The following is a 14,616-nucleotide window of genomic DNA, read 5'->3' on the forward strand; positions in this document are numbered from 1 at the left end:
CCAAGAAGGCCCTTAGAATCTGGAGACTGAAGAACACTGAGGTCAACATGGAGATGCTGTTTTAAAATCGTTGTTATCTTGAAAAGTCTGTCTTTATAACATGTGGAAGTAGTGGGGACCCTATTCAGATGCAATTTGGATTTAAGAACATTTGACAAACTTGCATTAATAAAAAGAAAGTTCTTTATTACAGACGTAAGAGGAGCAAATTCCTTCCTTTAAGTCATTTGACCAATCATTTACTGAGCACCCACTATGACCAAGTACTCTAGTGACTCCACACCAGATTCTTTTCTATTTCAATAAAAATGTTGAGTGATCATAACCAAGGAGAAATTCCCCCCCAAAAAAGAAAATCTTGAGCAAAGTTTAGGTATAAAGGGGCAAAGAGATAGAAAAGGATACCATTTCACAATGGAGAATAAGTTTAAATCAGAGACTCCCAAGTTGTCTTATCTGATACCATCCTTCTTAGCCTTTAAGGGATTCACACTGGGAACATCTTGTCAGCCAGTACTTCCCTCTTTATCTTGGGTCTGTTCACCCAACGCTGAACGGTGCCACTTAGCACGTAGCAATGTCTCTAATTTTGTGCAAAATATGCAACGTTGGCAATCCGTTTTCTAACAAGGGCAAAGACAGAGGAAGAGGCCTTCGCAAGTTACACTTGGTATGGGAGGAAGGAGCTTAAAGAAGAGAGCTGGCTATAAATTTGAAGGTAAGAGCTAAGGAAGTTGAAGGTGACAAAAACGTTAGGTCGTGAAAAATCTTCAAATCCCAGAAATATTTTAGTCCAACCTACTCAGGAGAAAATCAAATCCCCCAAATCTAAGTAACAAGCCCCAGCTCACACCTGACTGTGGCAAAGCTGGGGTTAGAACTCGTCCTGGCGTAAGTTTTTCTTCTGTCTTTTCTTAAGGGTAATATTATGGGCTGAGTTCACTAAGAAAGCATTTTCTTTTTTCTGGGATTTTAACATTGAGAGTGATCCGGGATGGTATTAACAACGTTCCACTAAGAAGTCCTAATGTTCCTCTGGATGCTTGGATAGACTCAGAAAATGCATTTTCCTTAAGACCAGCAGCATCTTGCTGACGGACCATCTCTAGGATTAGAAATTTTCTTATGTGAACATAATCGTTCGGGGCGAACTTGTTAAAACTGAAACCAAGCATAAGGAAGCAAAAGTGTTTCAGTGAACCTCCTGCGTTTTAGTTCTACTCCAGCAGCAAGAAGACAAAACCACATAACCTAAGGCTCACGCCCAACTCTCTGGAGCCCTGTATCTGCTAGTTCCTGTGTGGTTTGCACACAGACTGCAGGGCCGGCTGGGGGTAGTTTGAGGGAGGGAAGAAGAAGCCGGGGAGGAGGAGGCACTCAATGGATCTGCGAGCCTGTGCCCTGGGTTAGTGTGGTACTTGGAAGACAGCACAAGGTGGATCTGTACTCTGAAATGCAGACATTTTGATGTTGGAATTCATCTTCCTTGTTGCAAGAAAGGATTCTAATAACTCGGTGTCAAAGGCATAGACTCAACCTCTTCTCTTCTGAAAGGTATGTTATTATACACCATCAGTCCACACGCTCTAGAGATCTTGGATAGTTTTATTATTTGCACAATGTTCTCTAGGAGTCAATCTAATTAAATGAATCCCATGGGCTCTGTAAATATTGGTTTTAATTTTCGGTTCATCACCAAAGGTCTCTACATCTTTTCTGTAACAGTGTTTGTGGTGATAGGATTCGACTTCTAGCGAATGAACTAGACTGCTCATTACCCAGCCCGTTACACAAAAAGACTCCACTAATTGGCTTCTGAGCCATCTCAGGAAAAGACTTTGGATCCTGGGATTACAGAGGTGAAATTCCACTTCACCAGCGTCAGCATTTATTCCAAATTGGGTTGGGGGGGCGGGGAGCGGAGGGCGGCAGGTGAAAGGCAGAGCAGCAATGAATGAATACCAGTACTGCGTGGTCAGGATTTCTCTTGGGGCTTGCATTTCTACTTCTGTTAGTATTTATGGTGTCTTTACAAAGCACACCAGTTTGGGTTCCTTTACAAAAAGAAAACTACGTTGAAATAGGTTTTGAGAGAGTGTTGTCTGTCTTTGTCTCTTTATTAACAGTTAACACTGTGTCCCTAAGACGGTCTCCAGTTCAGGCACTGCGCCTGAACACAACTCTCTGACACTCTCTGCCCCACCCGCCCTCAAACCTGAGGATGGAATACACACACCAAAGTTTGAGCCAACTTAAAACTATCATTTTTACATACTTGGAATTGTTAATAAAGTATATGTAACTTCATCTGCACATTACTGAAAATATACACCCCCAGAGGAATTAAGAGGTGGGAAAATGTTTAGGATCTAAAACTCCAATAGGAAAGATTACATGTGCTCATGTCCTGTCATCTGAGGGTGGGAAACCTCAGGGTGAAAAACCTTTCATCCTCTACAACTACATTTATCATAGACTTACTTGTTCTTTAGTGGGTCCTCTTTCTTTTTTTTTTTTTCCTTGCTTTTGGTTTCTGAAAGAACATTCAGTATACGTGTACCCTGCTTTAACAACCCAGGATTGTTTATAAAACTTCACATTTTTAAAATAATTTTAAAGGGATCCTCTTTACAAAAGGATCCATTATTAAATAAAGGGCACTGTGTAAATTGAGAACCATCTAAGTGTATTTAAGTTTCAAGTTTTAAAAATTGATTTGCGCCCTTTTGGAGAAATTTAGGGATTTTTCTGGTAAAGGGAGACAGCCCTATATCATTGAATAAAACTATCTTTTTAGATTGAACTTGGAGTGTCTCCCATGTAGTAAACTGTAATCTGATTCTCCCTACATTGTAATAGATTTCATCTTTTTAAAATGACTTTACGGAAGCAGAGGGGAAGGAGGTGATCGATTTGTTCAAAATGAAGAAGTATTTCCATTGCTAATATAATATCCTTTTGAATATCTTCTATATCTTGGGCCCTGATGAAAATCCCTTATCTTTTTTTAACATTTCAATTGTTCTACGTCTATTTCATAGGGCTATTGTAAGAATAAATGAGTTAACATAGATAGGAAATGGCTTAGGAAAAAGGCGCTGTGAAAATACAGGGTAATATCAGTATCAGTTATCTCTTTGAACCTTGATCATTTTCTTCCCACTTCTTATATGAACTATATCTCACTTACTGCCTGAAGCCGTCTCTTTCAGAGCCCTTGCCTTCCGGAGGGGCTGAAAATGGCCTAGTTCCCACATACTTATTGATTCTCAGAGAACAACACCTGCGGGTATTGGCGATCTGTAGGGCTCACGCCTGCACTCTAGCAGAACTTGCTTCTTTTCCTGGCTCAAGAAAAGTCTACAATTGTTCAAAAATGTGTCATTAAGCGTGATTCCATCAGGATTTCTTAAACAAGCAAGAGTTGCTGCTGGATTAGTCCTAGGGACAGGCTTCATTTTTGTGCCCTCATAAAACAAACTCAAAACTTGGTCAAGAATCTTTAGGACCTAAGCTATTTGAATCAAAGGATGGGGTTGACTGACCCCCATTTGTCCATCTCAAGTACTTGCCCACCATATCTCGATTTGTAAAGGAACAACACAGCCCTCTGTGTGTGTGTGTGTGTGTGTGTGTGTGTGTGTGTGTGTGTGCATGTCTTTTTTTTTTTTTGCCTCTTTACAATTCTTAGGAAAATATAGCCTCATTTAACAAATGAACATTTATTAACACTTATTGTGCATTTACTATGTGTCAGGCCTTGTGCTAGGCACTGACTTCTCTTCAACAATGTTAATATTATTGGTTTCAATAAGCTTGAGCCAATAGGAATTCAGTAAATAATTTAAAAAAAAAAACAGGTTTTTTAAAAAATATGCATTCACAGCAAACATTTTGGAGAATTAAAAGAAACTATTACTAAGTACGTGAAGATTAAAGTCTTACATGCCCTCCAAAGAAGATATAAGACATACATCTTACGAAGAAAGTGAGTAACATGTCCAAACATAAAGAAAAGATGAAATATTTGTACAGTGAATACCTCTATACTTACCTCCTAGTTTCAACGATTGCTAACTTTTTGGCATATTTGTTCTATCTATATGTATTTCTTTCTGAACTACTTGTAAGTTACAGACAAAATGATACTTCACCCCTAAATAATTCAGTAAACATCTAAGAATAAGAACATTCTCCTACGTAACCACAATGCAATCATTATACCTAAGAAGATGAACAGTAATTCATTAATATCATCTAATATCTAGACCATATCTAACCTTAACCATTAGCCCCCAAATATTGTCCATAAAACTAGGATCTAATTTTTAAAAAGAAACATACATTTTTGCATTAGGGTTTTATGTCTTTTTATTCAACATTGGATATTTTTGAAGAGGTTAGGCATTATCTTGTAGAATGTCCTGCATCCTGGACTTGTTGTTGTCTCATGGTGTCATTTAATTTGTTCTTCTATCCCCTGTATTTCCCTGTAAACTCCAAGTTAGAACTGAAGCACTGATTAGATTTCAAATGAACGTATTTTACAGGTGCTCCATATTGCATCTCATCAGGAGACACTTAGTGCCAGATTGTCCCTCTATTTGTGACACTCAGTTTGATTGTGGCTCAAGGTCGTCATCTCACGCCAGGGATCCCTTTGCAATTAACAAGTGATCTGACAGGATCACACTTAGGCATTGTGGTAATATCCTACTTCCTAACAAACCTCACTCACTAGCTTTAGTGAGTCTTTAGAATCCTTGCCTAACTCAACTATTCCATTGGGGGTCATATACATTTTAGTACAGTTTGAAGAAGGATTAGACATACACATTCATCATTACCCGCAGCAACAGCAGATATTTATTGAGTGTTTAAGTTCAGGTGATAACAAGGATGATGATGATGTTGATGATGATGATGATGTTGATGTTGATGATGATGACAGTAATAAGTAACATTTACTGAGTGCTGCTGTGGAGCCAGATGGTCTAGGTTTGAGGCCAATCCTTCCGTTACTAACTCGGCCAATAGGGACAAGTTACTTAGTCTTTCTGTGTCTTAGTTTCTTAAGCTATAAAATGAGAGTGATATTGGTACCTATCTCATCATATTGTGTTGAAGATTAAATAATTTATACACGTATAGGTTTTTGTTTTTTGTTTTATTTTATTGGAGTATAGTTGATTTACACTGTTGTGTTAGTTTCAGTTGTACAGCAAAGTGATTCAGTTATACATATTCATATATTCTTTTTTTTTCAAATTCTTTTCCCATATAGTTATTACAGAATATTAAGTAGAGTTTCCTGTGCTGTACATTAGGTCCTTGTTGGTTATCTATTTTATATATAGTGGAGTGTGTATCTTAATCTCAAACTCCTAATTTATTCCTCCCCCCTGCCATGTTTCCCCTTGGGTAACCGTAAGTTTGTTTTTGAAATTTGCGAGTCTGTTTCTGTTTTGTAAATAAGTTCCTTTGCATCATTTTTTAAAATAATGGTTCCACATATGAGGTTCCACATATGAGTGATATCATATGATATTTGTCTTTCTCTGTTATACATAAATTTTCTAAAACAGTGTCTGTTACTATTATTTGCCAAGCACTTTACAGGTATTAACTCATCTGCTTCTCCTAACGGCACAGTGAAACAAGGGCTAATATCACCCTTCTTTTGTAAGTGAGGAAATTGAGGTACAGAGAGGTTAAGTAACTTGCACAAGGTCACTTAACTTGTATGTGGTAGAGCCTGGATTTGAACCCAGGTGGTCTGATTCCAGAGCATTCTCTTGAAGACTCCTGGCACATGGGATGGGAAGGAACACAATTGGAACTGAAAGAAAATCAGTTATAGCCTCCCACCCCCACCCCATCCTATCACCACCCAAGTTTTAAGTTATTTTAAGTTACTGAAAATCTGGAAGCGTTGCTACGAAAATGTATTTTAGGTTTGGTTCATCTGATAATAGCACTCTATTAAGCACAGATGAGTAGGCTTATTGCACTTCTATAGCTCAAGGCTATGTATAAGAAACTTTAAACAGCAGAGATAATGCTAGGATTGAAAAATATAAAACTATAAAGGAAGAGGAAGGAAAAAAAAACTGAAAGGAATAATACAAGAGGGGAGTTATGAGATCTCAGAGCCTTGGGGCAGAAGGTGATATTTTGATATAGTCAAGGGGGAAAAAAAAACCTCTTATTTTTCACATTACTGTACTGTGTAAGATTTTACCACTAAAACACAAGTGTATAGCCATTGTCAGATTTATAAAATACCACACTGGATTTCTTTATGGGACGATGGATGAGTCTTGTTAGTAGGTAACGTTCCTGGTTGGTTATCTCACTCACTCAGATATTCCATAAGTCAGTCCATGGCTTTGGAAACACATAACTGTACACAGAAAAGGCCTCACAAACCAGGTGTTGGTCCCTACCCCTTCATTAGCATTAAAAAATGGTTCCAGTGCTGTCTTATTCACTCTTTCTATTGCCGTTACAGAAAGCTCTCAAGTATAATTTTCTAAAGAGAACTAAAAATAAGTGAGAAAAAAAGTCCAACATTAATAATGTTTTTATGCATTTCCAACATAGTCATTGCTAACTTGGTTCTGCCTTTTTATGTTTTTTAATGAAAAGCAGGCTAATTGATCAACTGGTCATGAATAATACTTTTTCATTTGTTTTTCTCCACCCCTCTCAGCCTTCCAGAACCACGAGCTTAATGTAGCAGCCTCCAAATGGTTTATGATTGGTGTCTATTGTCCAGTGCTTTATGGGAAAATACTGGAAACAAACTGCTGGAAACTCAGTAGGAACTCAGTAAATAATAAGTAGATACTTCTCTTGTTAAATATGATTTTAAAGAAAAGTCTTTAAATAAGTAGGAAATATTACTAAGGAAGTACACTAGTAGAAAAAAAACCTGGTTGATTTATAATTTGAATTTTCATCATCATTTTATAAGCGATAGATTTTTAGCAGTTTACAGAGCGAAGTGTGAGGTCAGATTAGCTCCCCTCCCCCAAACGGATTTATATTCTAAAAATGTGAATTGTTGAATTCGTAAAGCCAGCAGGAAGATCCCAGCCATACATTAAATCATATTTTAATACATTATATCAACCTTTTAGGTTGATCATAAATGTGTTGATATCCATAGCACAGAGGTTCTTACTGGCGGTGGTGAAGCTAGAGGTGAACAGTAGTTTCAGAGACACATTTAGGAAGCTGATGAAAGCTACAGAAACTCTCCGCAGGGGTAAAAAATACGTCTAGCATTCATCCACACACACCTTTACACAGAATTTCCAGTGGACCATCTCCTTCCTCCCCCTCCAAGAGTCCATCCATATATTCTCAGAAGGAAAAACAGCCTTTATCTGAAGAGTTTTTTTTTTTTTACCCTCAGCCTTATAAAGCTTTAAAAAGCGTTTTCACACATTATCTCATTTGATCTGCCTGTGATCTTTGAGGCAGACAGACCACATATTTTGCCTCTCATGTTGCAGAGTGGGAAAAGCAAAGCTCGCGAGTTTAAGTGACTTGCTAAAGGTAATTTTGCTAACGTCTGCCAAGACCTAGTACCTAGGCTGTGAAATTGTAGCCCAGGGCTCCTTCTGCTACTCTGGTCTGGGCACAGCATTCTGGAGGCACAGGAACCCTTGATGGGGGTTCTGGAAATCTGAATTCTGGCTCTACTGGAAACTACCTGCGTGACCTTGAACATGACACTGTAGCCTCTCTGGGCCTCCGTTTCCTTCTCAGCCGAGTGAGAGGTTAGATCACATGTTCTCGGAAGCCCCTTCTATTCTCTGTTGCAAACTTCCTAATCCGCCCCCCACAGTCTGAGCAGAGGGAAATGACTTTTCTCTGCGATAGATGGCAAGACCTTTCACCCTGCCCTGTAGGCCATTAGAGCTGGCGTCCAGTTTAGATGGGTTCCTTTTCAACGTCCAGATCCTGCTAGAAACTGTCAACATGGACAGTGCTTTTGTGGGCTGCTGGTGTGTCGTTCTGCTGGTTGCCTCATTTTCCTGCAGGGCTGGCTGTCTCACAGCAATTTTGCTCTAACTCTGTGCTCTGCGTCCGACAGACGTGCCGTGATATTTTATGATTCTTCTTGGGTAGTTCAGAATATAATATGGAAATAAAGAATGCTGATGGACTTATTTGGGGCTGATAGACCTTATCCTTCTAAAAACGTTATTTCTCTTGAAGGACGCAAATCTTCCACCTGATTTTTCGTCGTTAGCAGTTATTTCCTTTAATGTCCTTGAAAGGTGCTTGGAAATCGGAGAGTCGTGAGAGAGCCAACAGCACCGAACACAGACGCCCTGAGACGAGAAAGGACATGACCAAGCCCTTTCCTTTGGGGGTATTTGTAGAATCTTTGGGTCAGTATAATTAGGACAATTTTGTATGTTAGCCTCTGTTTCAGTTTTATAAAAAGCGTCTGCAGTGCATGTTGCCAAGTATACAAAATCCATGATATAACCCCAGTTTACTTTGGGGTCTCTCCAGGAAGATAAAACAAGCAGAAAATTCTCATGCTCCGTATGTCAGTAAACCAAGGTTTTATAATATCAGTCGTCAAACGGTGGAAACTTAGAACTAAAGGTGTTGTACGCATCAGAGGAGCCACCCTGCTGCTGGCCGTTTGAATCATACGAGCCAAGCGCTATGAGCACAGACAGGTTAGCTACCTCGGTAACCAGGAAGGTGTCGGTCTCTATTTATGATTCACAGCCGATGATAGAAAATTGGGGGCCCTGTCTTTTTGCTCGCCGTATCCTCTAACTGAACGTTAGGCTGGCGAGTGGAGTTCTCTCACCTTCTTGAAGAGAAGTGTATAATTTGCTCTGCACCGTGTCAGGTCATTGGATTTTAGGAGGTAATACTGTCCAGTGATGAGAGTGACAGAGCATGAACTTAGCTCCTCTGTTCTGGGTTCTATTCTCAGCTTTGTGGATGGCTCAGAGCGCCCCGTCCATGCCTCTGTCCTTGAGTGAAACAATACCATTCTTTAACCCACTACACAGGAGACTTAAGAAGGGTCGTGCATTGCTACCCCCAAAGCATGTTTATTATATCTTTGACATCACATAAATGTGCAATCTCTCATTTTTAAAATGCATAACATGATGCTTTCTCATTTAAACTCATTTGTGGAATTTCTATTTCTTAGACCAATATTGTTAAATAGACGACTCCTTCATTTTACAAACCAGATCCTGTGTGAAGCTGTGGCTTGACACCAGGTACCCTGTAAATATCCAGATAAACAAAGAAAGAGGAAGTGTGAAATCAGATACTCTCCTAGCTGGAGAGTAATTCCCAAGACCTGACACAAGGAAGATGGGGCTCTTAAATAGTGGCATGGACACACAACTTTGATTTTAAAATGCAAGATGTAGTGGAAAGTAAGATTTACTACACAGCCAACTTTGTCAGCTCATATTACTCCCTAAAGGGAAGGGTCAGTTAGGTGTTCTTATCATCAAGAGAGCATGCTGTAATGCTCTGTCATGTAGACACTATAAAAAAAAATTACCTGTCTGGTGACTCTAATTCATCTTTTGGCTACTGTCAGCAGACATCCCCTCAGTCCCTAATTCACAGTACCCAGAGGTACTGAGAACATTTAGGGTAATAAAAACAAAAAGAAAACAGGGTCCTTTTCCCTAAGGAGCTAACACAGTCTTAGGGAAACTAGGACAAACAAAAGCAAACGTTACCGCAGGGCAAACACCCAGGAGATAGGGTAAGTGGCCCAAAGCCGGGCTTTGTAGGGAAGACTTCCTGAAGGAGGTGCGTCTGCAGGCAGATAGAGATGGCTTGGCAAAGGGGCATAAAATTATCCACAAATTTGCATACTTCAAGGATATCACAGGAGGAGTAGAGTCTTCTTTGCTGAAGATCTGTTTGTTTTGCAAGTGACAAAGAGTAGAGAAGGCTCTTGTGAGTTTTTTTCCTTGGGGATCCAGATATTAAACTTGTGCCACTGGAAACCGTACCTCAAGCTCTTTTCCCAGATACCCTGTTTTTCCTTCACTTCTTATCATGTCCCCCTAAGTCTTCTTTTTCAAGCATAAATATCCTTTGTTCTTTTAACTCTTCCTCCTATAATGTGGTTTTACATGCTCTCATCATTTTAAGTGTTCATCTCCAATGGACTCCAACATAAGGCCCCTCCTAAACCATGGTGCTCAGAATGGGACAGAGCTCTCCAGGAGTGGTCTGACCAATGCGGAATCCCATGGGGTAGTTGCCTCCCTTGATCTATACCCTATATTTCTGTTAATATGGCCCGAGATTGCATTAGCCTTTTTGGCACTCATGTCAGTCACACTGCTGACTAGGAACATACTGAAATTGTGGTCAACTCATACCCATGAGTTCCCATGCACTACTCTTAAGCCAGTTCATCCTTATTCTGTACTTACATTATTGATTTTCTTTAAAAAAAAAAGAAAGAGGGAAAAGAAAACACAGAGTTTTAAATGTAGAGACATTTAGCTCTATTACACTTGATCAAATTGATAACAGCCCATCAATACATCTCAGAGCTAGGATATTAGTTCTCCCTCCCCAAGGTGAATACTCAGCTGCTGGCATGAGGGCATAGATAGTCTCAACACTGGCCTGGAAGAGACCTCAAAAGTGTCAGGACTTTATTATCTACATCTTTAGAGAAACTAGTGAGCCCCAATCTTTCTAACTATAAACTAGGAGCAAATGTGAATTGCCCTTTCCTTCCCAAGGGTATGCAACAGTGAGTCAGATGTCTGCAAAACTCCAAGTCAAAGTTACTCAGAGGCAGTATTATATGAGAGGAGGAAGTTTTTATGTTAGGCTTTTGACAGCCTTCAGAAGATTTGATTACCCTGATCGCTATACGTTACAGTAAATAGCATTCGTTTTTGCAACTGTTTTATAGCTATAATTGAGTTATCTGATTTGGGGTTGCAGTAACTTCATGTGGTGTCAGTATAATTTCAGCACACGATTATTTGTAATTTGAGGAAGTTCTATGAATCTGTTTCTTTGCAAGGCCCTGTTTAAAATGATTCTCCTCTCTCCATCCCCTCCCCCAGGCCCATCCTCACCCCTAGTCTCTTCCTCCCTATAACAAGGACTACAAAGACCTTGAATTTAGATTTCCATCAGAGTTTTGGAAACCTTTCAAAGTCTTGCCAAGCTAATTTAGCAGTCCACAGGTTTTTGCAGGTGGCTTGTATAATATTTATAATTTCAAGCTAATAGAAATGTCACATTTCAAAACACATCTCTGAGAACAGTTTTATTCATTATAGAAGAGTGCAGGGAACAGTCACACTTTTATAGTCTGTCCTCCGAATGCAAATTTGAATCTTGCTTTTATGACCTTGTAATCATTAAGATTCGAATAGCCCCTCCCCCACCTCTCAGTAGTGATTTTGATCTAGGGCCTTGTTACTCAATGTGAGGTCCGGGGACCAATGATATTGGTATCATCTGGGAGCCTGTTAGGACTGAGTATCTCAGACCCTGCCTAAAACCTACTGAATCAGAATCTGAACTTTTAAAAAAGTCCTCTTGTGATTCTTCTGCACAATAAGATGTGAGGAGGATGGATCTAGGGTGAAGGGATTTCACCCCACTTTACCCACCATAACCCCATTTTACCCACTTTACCCCTTGTGTCATAATACAAAACTTACAAAACTCCATTTGGTGTTTATTAATAGTTTAATTTGTTAGTTAAATTTTTTAATCTGCATTTAAATATTCTAGATACATCCAGCTATTTCTCAAAGTATCTATAACTGGTTTTAAAATGCTCTTGCCTTTCTGGGTTCTTGCAGAGCAAGAATTCTCAACAGGGGATAATTTTGAAACCCCCTCTCCAACAGGGACATTGGGCAATGCCTGGAGACATATTTGGTTGTCACAATTTGGAGGTGGGGGAGAGGGGCTACCACTGGCATCTGGTGGGTGGAAGCCAGCAACGCTGCTAAGGACCTTATAATGCACAGGACGCCTCTCGCCCCAATACACAATAAAGATTGAACCAGCCCCACGTGTCAATGGCAACAAGGTTGAGGAGGCCTGTTGTAGAGGTATGTGGTTTGTAGAGAGGGACTCAGATGTGCAACGGCTCACAGCAGAAGGCAGGAGAATGAAGCCATGGGGCAGGTCATCACGTGGCCAAGTGAAGAGCAAACGGATTGACAGTGGCCTGAGTCATGACGGTGGGGGCCTGGGGGGGCAGTGAAGTAGAGAATCCAGCCACAGGTGAGAGGAGAGATCTCAGGGAGATTGTAACCAGTGCTCTGTGCACAGACTGCCAGCTTTAGGTAGCAGGGTTGGGGTTCAGAGATTGGACACCATGTCTGAGCTGGGGTAGGGGGAGGGAGGGGCTGGAAAGAGACAAAGCTTCAGTCCTGGACTGGAGGTTAGGTGTGATCTCAAAATCACGTTAGACCTGGAAAGCAAGAAAGGATTTTGGGTGTTAGCATAGGAAGACACGGGTAGATTTCAGGTAGATCCAGTAAGAAGTGGACTTAGGGGCTTCCCTGGTGGCGCAGTGGTTGGGAGTCCGCCTGCCGATGCACGGGACACGGGTTCGTGCCCCGGTCCGGGAAGATCCCACACGCTGCGGAGCGGCTGGGCCCGTGAGCCATGGCCGCTGAGCCTGTGCGTCCGGAGCCTGTGCTCCGCAACCGGAGAGGCCACAGCAGTGAGAGGCCCACGTACCGCAAAAAAAAAAAAAAGAAGTGGACTTAGGTGCAAGGCACAATCCCACTTGCTAGAACTGGGACACTTCAGAGCCAGGCCAGCAGCAGGGGTGACCTGATGACAGTTAGCTGAGCGTTCAGCTAGAGTGAGCTTCTTAAATCCCTCCCAACCAAGAAAGGCTTAGGGCTGAGTGTACTGTATGGTTGACTTGCGGGAAGAGGTCAAGGGCTTCCAGCTATGGTGAAAGTTGGGCAAGAAGCAAGTCAGATCCTGATACTGGCTGCTGAAAAGTCACAGGAAGAAGCGGAATAGAACTTGAGAGGTCCTCTGAGTCATTTACCTACTGCACGGCACCTAACTCATTTCAGAAAGATGACCTACTCTTCAACTGTAAAATTTCCAAAGTAAGATTTCTTAAGGACCTCTGTTGATGCCTTATAATCCATCTAAGTCAAAACTGCTTCCGTATTCCTAACCCTAAATCACCTTACTGGATGTAAGTCAACTTTCTTTCATCCTACCCTGCATATGATGTGCTTTCTAACATTCAGTAATGATAAATAACGCCAACTACCTTCACAGCTGCCAAACCCAGCCTTCTCTTCTCTGGACTAAAGAACCTCAGTTCCATTAGCGTGTCACCCTAAGAGTCTCTGCCCAACCTCTTCATCCCTTTGTTTGTCTCTGGACCCTCTCCAAGTGTTGCCTGCTCACGATAGTCACCACCAAAAAGTATTTACTAAATATACGCTGTGGGGCTTCCCTGGTGGTGCAGTGGTTGAGAGTCCGCCTGCCAATACAGGGGACACGGGTTCGTGCCCCGGTCCGGGAGGATCCCACATGCCGCGGAGCGGCTGGGCCCGTGAGCCATAGCCGCTGAGCCTGCGTGTCCGGAGCCTGTGCTGCGCAACAGGAGAGGCCACAACAGTGAGAGGCCTGCATACCACACACACACACACACACACACACAAAAATATATATATATAAACTGGGTGTAGATTGCCCTTTTGACGATGGAAAACAAAGAAGAAAGAATATAAAAGGATATACATGGTTTGGTTGGTTTTTATTCGTCTCTTTTCTCTCGAAGGGGTTGTCAATCTTTGCCAAGTTCATAGTCTAGTTGGAACAACGGTCCTTAGGCTAAGTTCTGTTGCAAAATTTTAGTTGTCCTGTAAATGCTTTCACTGTGACCTTCACCTAAGGGTAACAGAGTGTACTGTCATATAAAATATCTCTGATGTGAATTTAACTGTAAATAAAAGTGGGATAAATGCATTTGTTCAGTTCCAGAGAAGGCATTATACTGCCATGTGGATTTTCTTTCAAATGAGCTGCAAAACAAAGTTCTTTTCCACGTAAAGGGATTTATTCAACTGAATGCACTCGCTTTGCTTCAACTGGATTAATTTCATTTCACATCATGTCTCTAAGTAGAAAAGTAAACTGATTTGCAGCAGGCTAAAAGGATATATTGATACATCCTACGTCAGTAAGATTTATTCCTGCTTGATTACAACAATCACAGTGTGCTGGTTGTTTTAGCTTCTATAAAGTAGTTGCAAAAGTGCACCATTTCAGTATGTGCATTAAAAAATTTATCAAAGTTACGATTAGATGGGAATGTTGTAGAATGAAAGAGAACAGATATGTAAAATGAGAAAATATTATAAAAAATATTAATTTCATTCTGTATCCATGTTCTAAAAGCCGCCATTGTAAATCTTTGAATTGTGTTTCACATGGTACTGCTCAAGATATACACAAGCCCATACGTGGTTGAACAGGTATTGACCATGCGCTTGCTGTGTGCTCATTGTTGCGCTAAGGACCACGGCCCACCCGGTATTGGACCACCACCCCCTCACTCCATCCTCTAAGTTCTGC

The 14,616-nt window shown here is 40.9% G+C and overlaps 1 protein-coding gene across 3 annotated transcripts in view; it reads left to right on the plus strand.

Moving 5' to 3' along the window:
* The first annotated feature begins 1,373 nt into the window (after positions 1-1,373).
* GRAP2 (GRB2 related adaptor protein 2) overlaps positions 1,374-14,616 on the plus strand; it is a 62,840-nt gene continuing 49,597 nt past the window's right edge. The window contains exon 1 of one of the 3 annotated variants that reach the window (XM_027107713.1): positions 1,374-1,554. The gene's annotated coding sequence lies outside the window, so the exon portion shown is untranslated. The remainder of the gene's footprint in view (positions 1,555-14,616) is intronic. The other 2 variants (XM_027107715.1, XM_027107716.1) reach the window with 2 other exon arrangements.

The sequence above is a fragment of the Aethalodelphis obliquidens genome, unplaced genomic scaffold (assembly GCF_003676395.1).
Source record: "Aethalodelphis obliquidens isolate GAN/ISIS:26980383/991018 unplaced genomic scaffold, ASM367639v1 scaffold8, whole genome shotgun sequence".
Lineage (NCBI taxonomy): Eukaryota > Metazoa > Chordata > Mammalia > Artiodactyla > Delphinidae > Aethalodelphis > Aethalodelphis obliquidens.